General features: G+C 37.2%; 1 long non-coding RNA gene across 1 annotated transcript; it reads right to left on the reverse strand.

The window, feature by feature from the left end:
• Positions 1-5957: 5957 nt before the first annotated feature.
• On the reverse strand, positions 5958-6788 carry LOC115180372 (uncharacterized). The gene is made up of 2 exons (XR_003873066.1): positions 6321-6788; positions 5958-6216 (listed from the first exon to the last, which is right to left on the reverse strand). It is a non-coding gene; the product is annotated as an uncharacterized LOC115180372 (long non-coding RNA).
• Between the last annotated feature and the right edge of the window lie 1070 nt (positions 6789-7858).

Consider the following 7858-nt stretch of genomic DNA (forward strand, 5'->3'; position numbering starts at 1 on the left):
TAATTCTTTGAATGACAATATAATATTTTACCAATGTTTTCTAATATTGATTAATTATTTTGTTGTCATGACTTGACTGCCGGTATTGGAGGGAAACGATTTCCTGAACATCAACGCCATAGTAAAACGCTGTTTTTAGATATAAATATGAACTTGATAGAACTAAAAATGCATGCATTGTCTAACATAATGTCCTAGGAGTGTCATCTGATGGAGATTGTAAAAGGTTAGTGCATAATTTTAGCTGATTTTATGGTTTTGGTGACGCCTGTCTTTGAATCGACAATACACTACACACAGCTATTGTCAATGTACTCTCCTAACATAACCTAACTTTATGCTTTCCCCGTAAAACCTTTTTTGAAATCGGTAAACGTGGTTAGATTAAGAAGATGTTGATCTTTCAAAGGCTGTAAGTTAGTTGTATGTTTGAGAAATTTGAATTTTGACATTTATTTGGTTTCAAATTTGCCGCTCTTGAAATGCACCTGCTGTTGATATGGTGCGCCACGGGTGGCACGCTAACGTCCCACATAGCCCCAAGAAGTTAAATAACTGCTCTCGTGGTGCCCCAAATCCTAATGAGTTAGTTGTTACATGATTAATTTAACCGGGTAACAATTAAACATAATTAGTTGATTAGATAAATAACCGTCATCCGATTAATTAAAGTAGAGTCACAACACACTTCTACATTAATATGGATGCTACCATGATTACGGATCATCCTGAATGAATCGTGAATAACGATGAGTGAGAGTTACAGATTCACAAATATCATACCCCCAAGATATGTTAACCTCTCACCATTACAATAACAAGAGAGGTTAGCATTTTTGGGGGTATGACATTTATGCCTCTATAACTTTCTAATCATTATTAACGATTCATTCAGTATTATCTGTAATCATGCTAGCATCCACATTAATGTAGAAGTGTTTTGAAACATTTTCTATTCTTATTTACAATAAAAGTGACTCCAAAATTACACAAGACATCATTTATCGTTAATTTCTATTTTTATATGGGTTGGTAACAGGCTGATTGGTCGCTTGCTATTCTTGGGTAGCGGAATGACTTTTGTTACCCTCCAGGCCTGAGGGCATACAGTTTCCTGTAGGCTTAGATTGAAGAGATTACAAATAGGAGTGGCAATATCGTCTGCTATAATCCTCTGTAATTTTCCATCCAAGTTGTCAGACCCAGGTGGCTTGTCATTGTTGATAGATAACAATATTGTTTTCACCTTTTCCACACTCACTTTACGGAATTCAAAAATTACAATACTTATCTTTTAGAATTTGGTCAGTTATGCATAGATGTGTAGGTTCAGAATTTGTTGTTGGCTTGTCATGCCTAAGCTTGCTCATCTTGCAATGAAAAAATCATTAAAGTAGTAAGCAATATCAGTGACTTTTGTGATGAATGAGCTATCTGATTGATGGAGCCGAGTTTGCCTTTTTGCCAAACATTTAATTTAAGGTGCATCAAAGCTTTTTGTTTCAGAGCACAGTTTCTTCTCCTTTTTATTCAGTTTATGGTTAGGGTTAGTTTAGTCACATGATTTCTCAATTTACAGTATGTTTGCCAATCGGCTGTGCAGCCAGGCGTATTAGCCATTCCTTTGGCATTGTCCTTCTCACCATAAAATGTTTCTATTCTTCATAAATCCTTGGGGATTTAACAGTTTTTACAGTCGTTTTCTTAAAGGTTGCATGCTTATTAGTACACTATATTAGGCCCAGGCTATGGAACTTTGGTTTTCGTAGATGTGGCTTCTATATTATGATAACTACAACTCATGGATTTGGATACTGCTTTAGTAAGCCGTCATTGTAAAATAAGAATTAGTTCTTAACTGACTTGCCTAGTTAAATAAAGTTTGAATTAAAAAATAAATACAATTTTAGAGCAGATTTATGCAGCATTAGTAAAGCTTTGATGAATTGAAGTGGATGATTTCATTCCTGTGCTGTTTGTAAATAACCTGGTAGGTTGACTGATAACCTGAACCAGGTTGCAGGTACTAGTTACAGTTTGAAGCTTTTTCTTGAGTGGACAGCTTGATGAAAGCCAGTCAATATTTAGGTCTCCCAGAAAATATACCTCTCTGTTGATATCTCATACATTAGCAAGCATTTCACACATATTATCCAGATGCTGACTGTTAGCACTTGATGGTCTAGAGCAGCTTCCCACAAGAATCGGCTTTAGGTGAGGCAGGTGAACCTGTAGCCAATTTACTTCAACAGCATTTTGTCATGGTTCCACCTGTAACCACAGGGCAGCAAAGACTGTCTTAGAGACATTAACGACACTCAGGTGTGTCCAATTTACTTATTATGATTTCCCTGTTAAAAGAGGTGTGTCTTCTGTTGTCCTTTGCAGAAGCTTGAATTGTTTACTGTGTGTGGTCGTGTCCTAAGTGAGGTGTCGAGACAGTGTTGGTTGTTTTTTCCATGTGTACTGTGATCCTGCGGCTACTGTTTCTCAGTAAAGTATTATGTTTATCCTTAATCACTGATTCCTCATCTGGTCTCTTCTCTGCACCTGGGTCCAATCTTACCACATCACACATTTGACATGAGATTTTGATTTTATTTTATTTGGATCTCTTTTAGTCCCCATTTGGACTAATCTTCCAAGAGTCCTTAAATATTAAAATACAATTTATATACGAACACATTTTCACATATAACACACTATTACAAACATACATAATATACTAACGTAATAAAAATAAATAATCAATCTAAAAAATATGAATTCTTCATCTACTGTAATCCCACAACATTTCTGTGTATTATATTTAAATTGTTTTAAAATAATGTTTAAATGTATATATTGAAAGGTTTCTGGTTTGCTCAGTTAATTTTATTCCATTTCTTTATTGCTCTAAATCGAAATGTTCTTTTGCCTATTTCTCTTTTCTGTCTGGATAACGCATAGATGGTGGACAATCTATTCCTAGTATTTACGGAATGTCTGTCTCTTACCAACTGATTGCCGTTGTGAATTGTACTTGGCCGTTTTAAATGATGTATATTATGAAATAAAATAAGCATGTTTTTTTCAATTATCTTGTCGATTGATGACCAACCAAGAACATTGCGTATGACTGCAACAGAAAAACCATATCTCCACCGTAAAACAATCCTTGCTGCTTTGTTCTGTGCAATCTGCAGCCTCCTAACTTCACTTGATGATGCATTTCCCCAGACCACAGAACAGTAGTTCACTTGACTCTCAATTAAAGCTTGTGTTATTTGCTTAAGAATTTTTCCTGGTAAATATTTAGCTATCCTTCTGATTATGCATGCTGTTTTAATATTTTTTTTACATAGATTAGTTATTTGAGATGACCATGATAAGCAGTTGTCTAGCTGCACTCCTAATAGTTTGGTTTCTGCCACTTCTTCAATTTGTACTCCTCCCATACTTAATTGTATCCCATGCTGTTTTGGCCTTTTCCTAGTGGAACAGACCAACATAACTTTGGTTTTCTTGGTGTTTAAAACAAGTTTATTCTGGCAAACCCACTCCCTAATATTCTCCAAATCTCCTTGTAAAGCTTGCTGTACCTGTTGAACCGATTGTCCTGCTGCAAAATTGTAGTATCATCTGCAAATACAGTAGCTTGAGTTTCAGCTAGGGCATAGGAAAGGTCGTTGGTATATATTAAATAAAGAAGTGGCCCAAGGCAGCTGCCCTGCGGTATTCCACAGTTTAAAGCATGAGGGGAAGAAAATGAACCATTGATATAGGTGGACTGTTTCCTGTCAGTTAGATATGACTGTACCCAATTCAATGCTACCTCCTTAAAACCATAATGCATTAATTTTGTCAAAATTATCTCATGATCCACTAAATCAAATGCTGCACTGAAATCTAAAAATAGTACCCCCACAAACTTGCCATTATCCATAGCATTGAGCCACTGGTCAGTCATGCAGTGGTAGTGGAATGATTTTTGCGATAAGCATGCTGATTGGCTGTAATCAGATCATTATTTTCCATGTACTCCCATATTTGTCTACTCACAATACCCTCCAATATCTTACTGAGTGTAGGGAGTAGACTAATTGGTCGACTATTGGCAGGAGTAGCGGGTTCTTTGCAGTCTTTTGGAATAGGACAAAGTTTAGCATGCTTCCATACATTTGCAAACATCCCCTTTTCCAGTGACCAATTAAATATGTATCTCAGTGGAAATGCAATCTGGGGAGCAGCACAGCGAAGCAAAAAATTGTCCATAAGATCATAACCTGTAGATTTCCCATCAGGTAATGACTTCAAAAGGTTTAACACCTCCTCCACTGACACCGTTTGCAGACTAAAAGAGCAGATCTTGTTGCTCATAATATGATCATCAATCCATTGGACAATAGCTTGTTTGGAAGAATGTATGTTTACATTGTTGCTCAGTAAATTAATTTTCTTTGTGAAAAAATCTGCAAAATGATTGGCAATATCAACTGGTTTTGTTATTATTCTCCCGTCAACCTCCACACTAGATGGGCATGATGAGATAGATGTACCAAGTAAACCCTTAACTGTATTCCATACCTTTTTAGAATCATTTTTACAATCAATAAAAGCATTGTTGAAAAATAACTTTTTTTTCCTTCGATTCAATTTAACTACATAATTACGAAATGTTCTATAATTCTGTTCATCAATTTCTAGTTTTGACTTGGCTGCTAAGACTTTTAACATATTTCTTTGAGAAAAAGCCTCACCCAGTTCATCATCAATCCATGGAGATGGACGTGCACCAACTGTACTCTTTCTTATAGGGGCATGATGGTCCATAACCTCAGTGAGCAAATCAATAAAACATTCTGTAGCGTGATTTAAATCATCCTCTAGATAAATCAGCTCCCAGGGTACAGCAGCCAAATCATTTAGAAATAGCTCATAATTAAATGTTTTAAAATTTCTCTTGACCACAATCCTTGGGGGTTTCTTTGGAACCTTGGTGTTCATGGTTACGGTCACAATATTATGGTCTGTCCAGCCCATTGGCATTGATCTGGCTTTTAAGCATTGCGATGGTATATTACAGAAAATCAGATCAATGCATGTGTCTGAACGATGACCCAACTTAATTGATGATCTAGTAGTATCATTAACCATTTGTTTCAAACCACAGTTCATAGCATATCTCATCAATTTTGTTCTATTCAAATTATTGTGATCCTTCCAATTTATATTAAAATCACCCAAGATAAATACATCTCTGTTGCTATCTGTGGCCTTGTCAAACCCAGTGCATAAGTCATCCAAATAGGACACCTTAGAGCTAGGAGGTCTGTACACACATCCCACCAATATGGCTGCCTGGTGAGGCAGATGTACTTGAGCCCATAGTGCCTCTACTTGACATACATTAAGGTCATCCCTCCTCTTAAAAGGTATCTGATTCTGAATATACAGTGCTACACCCCCACCATTCCTATTCCTGTCCCTTCTAAGTAGACTATATCCATGAATGTTAATTTGCCCATCATTTACAGATGCATCTAAATGCGTTTCGGTCAAGGCCAAAATATGAATATTATTTATCTTGACCAAGTTAAAAACCTCATGTATTTTGTTAGGAAGGCTACATACATTAACCTGAGCTATATGCAACCCTTTCCTTGTCAAGTGAAGATCAATAGAGAATGTATTCGTTATAGTTGAAGTTGTCATGATACACTACAACATACAAACTCAAATTTGAACATTAAATTAAAATAGCCAGGGAGTTACTCTAGAGTCCCGATACAATTGCCCGTTGATATAAAGTTTATCCATCACCATGGAGACTCGTTGATTCAGGCAACGTTTTTCCTTCATGATGGGATATAGTTTTTTTCTCCTTTCATTGATCTCGGTGGGGAAGTGATTATTCATTCCAAAATCAGTGTTTCTGAGTTCTCTGCCCATGTTCTTCATCATTTCCTTTTGCTTAATTTTGTCAAAACATGCAATAATAGCCCGTGGCCTATTTCCAGAGGTCTTACCTATTCTATGGACTCTGGAGAAAGTTACATCACGCACAACATCAGTGGGCAATTTTAATTGAGTTGACATAAAATCTCGGACTGTGTCCTCACAGCCTCTGCTGTTGTCATTCTCCGGTATCCCTGAAAATATGAGATTGTGCCGCATTGATCGACACTGTACATCAAGCAAGGTTTCTTTAAGTTGTTTGTTCTCCCTTTGTACCACCTCCACCTTGCTATGAATAGAGTCTACAGTACCTTTCATCCCTTTGTACCACCTCCACCTTGCTATGAATAGAGTCTACAGTACCTTTCATCCCTTTGTACCACCTCCACCTTGCTATGAATAGAGTCTACAGTACCTTTCAGCTCCGTGTTCTCTTTCCTTAGATCATCAATCTGACGTTGGCTGAATTCTAGACTAGCACATAATGCATTGATGTCCTCTCGTAATATATCCAAGATATCAAGTTTGGCAAGCCTTTCATTGATGGATTTCAACAAGTCAACATCCATATCTGTAAACCTCTCCCCACTCGCCACACGCGCCCTCTTACTAGGGGATGGTTTGGTTCCATCGTTGATACCAATTGTCCAACCTGATTTTGGTTTGTTTTGTTGATTGGGTTGGTTGTCCTTAACAATGCTTGAGTCCTCCGAAGCTAGCGACATGTTTCTAAGAGTTCGTAAGTATCTCTCGTCAATGAATCGTTCAAGCTCTTCAATGGATTCTGAATCATCCAGCGTGTTTACAGACAAAGTTTAACAAACAAACAAATTGTTCAGCTGCTAATGAAGCAGGAGGAAGCCTGGAATCGATGCTAGCCTCCCCCTGATACCACAGGTGGGTCCTGCTGGGCTGGTAGAAAAGTCTCTAGCCTAGAATGAAATGAGAGAAGAGAATTTACATCAAAAACATTGCCTGTTTCTCTCTCCCCATGCAATCAGAGACAATAGCTGGCGATCATCTCTAAGCTTTACAGGAATAGGAATCTGAACATAAATGGCAACACCTCCACCATTGACATTCCTGTCTTTTCTGAAGATGTTGAAACCATGTCGTGCTACCACTGTATAATCTAAGTGAATTTCAGAGAGTCAGTATATGAATGTTATCTGATACTAGCAAGCTATCGATTTCATGAACCTTGTTTCTGAGGCTACATATTTTTATTAATAGGCAAAATTACACATTCTGTTAACATCACCAAAGTGTTATTTCCTTGCAATTTGTAGTCTGACATTTATTTACATATGATAACTTTTCACAAAGAGGTTTGGATGTAGTCAACTACTTTTTCAAAGTAACTTAAGTTAGGTAAACTATATTTTTCTTAAGGGTAGCTGTAGTGTAGCTGAAATTATTTCAGTGTGAAGTAATTGGTAGCTTGGTAAACTATATTTTCAGAGTAGCTTCCCCAACAGTGATCAATAGGATTCAGACCCTGATATAACGTACTGTACTGGGTGTTTGTTGTGGCGTGGATAAGATACTGTACAGCGTGGATAAGATTTCTGTACAGCACTTTGAGATATCAGCTGATGTAAGAAGGGCTATATAAATACATTTGATTTGATTTGATACTGTACAAGGAGACTGGATTTTGCCTCCTGGTGTATTTCACAAGGTTTCCATTGAGGGTTGAATTGAGATATGAAAGGAAGAAGGCAGGTGTTATGCGTAAAGAAAAGACTCAGAAACAACAGTAAAAATCCACAAACTCCACCAATGAGCAATGAAAAGACTGGCGATAAGGGTCTGTCTAGTCCTCGTCTTAGAGTATCCTAATAGTATCGAATGGGAGGCCCCCTGATGTGTCTGTGTAACTCAGTAAACCTGCAGATGTCCGTCTCCTATTGTGTGGTAA

This window comes from Salmo trutta, chromosome 40, assembly GCF_901001165.1.
Source record: "Salmo trutta chromosome 40, fSalTru1.1, whole genome shotgun sequence".
NCBI lineage: Eukaryota > Metazoa > Chordata > Actinopteri > Salmoniformes > Salmonidae > Salmo > Salmo trutta.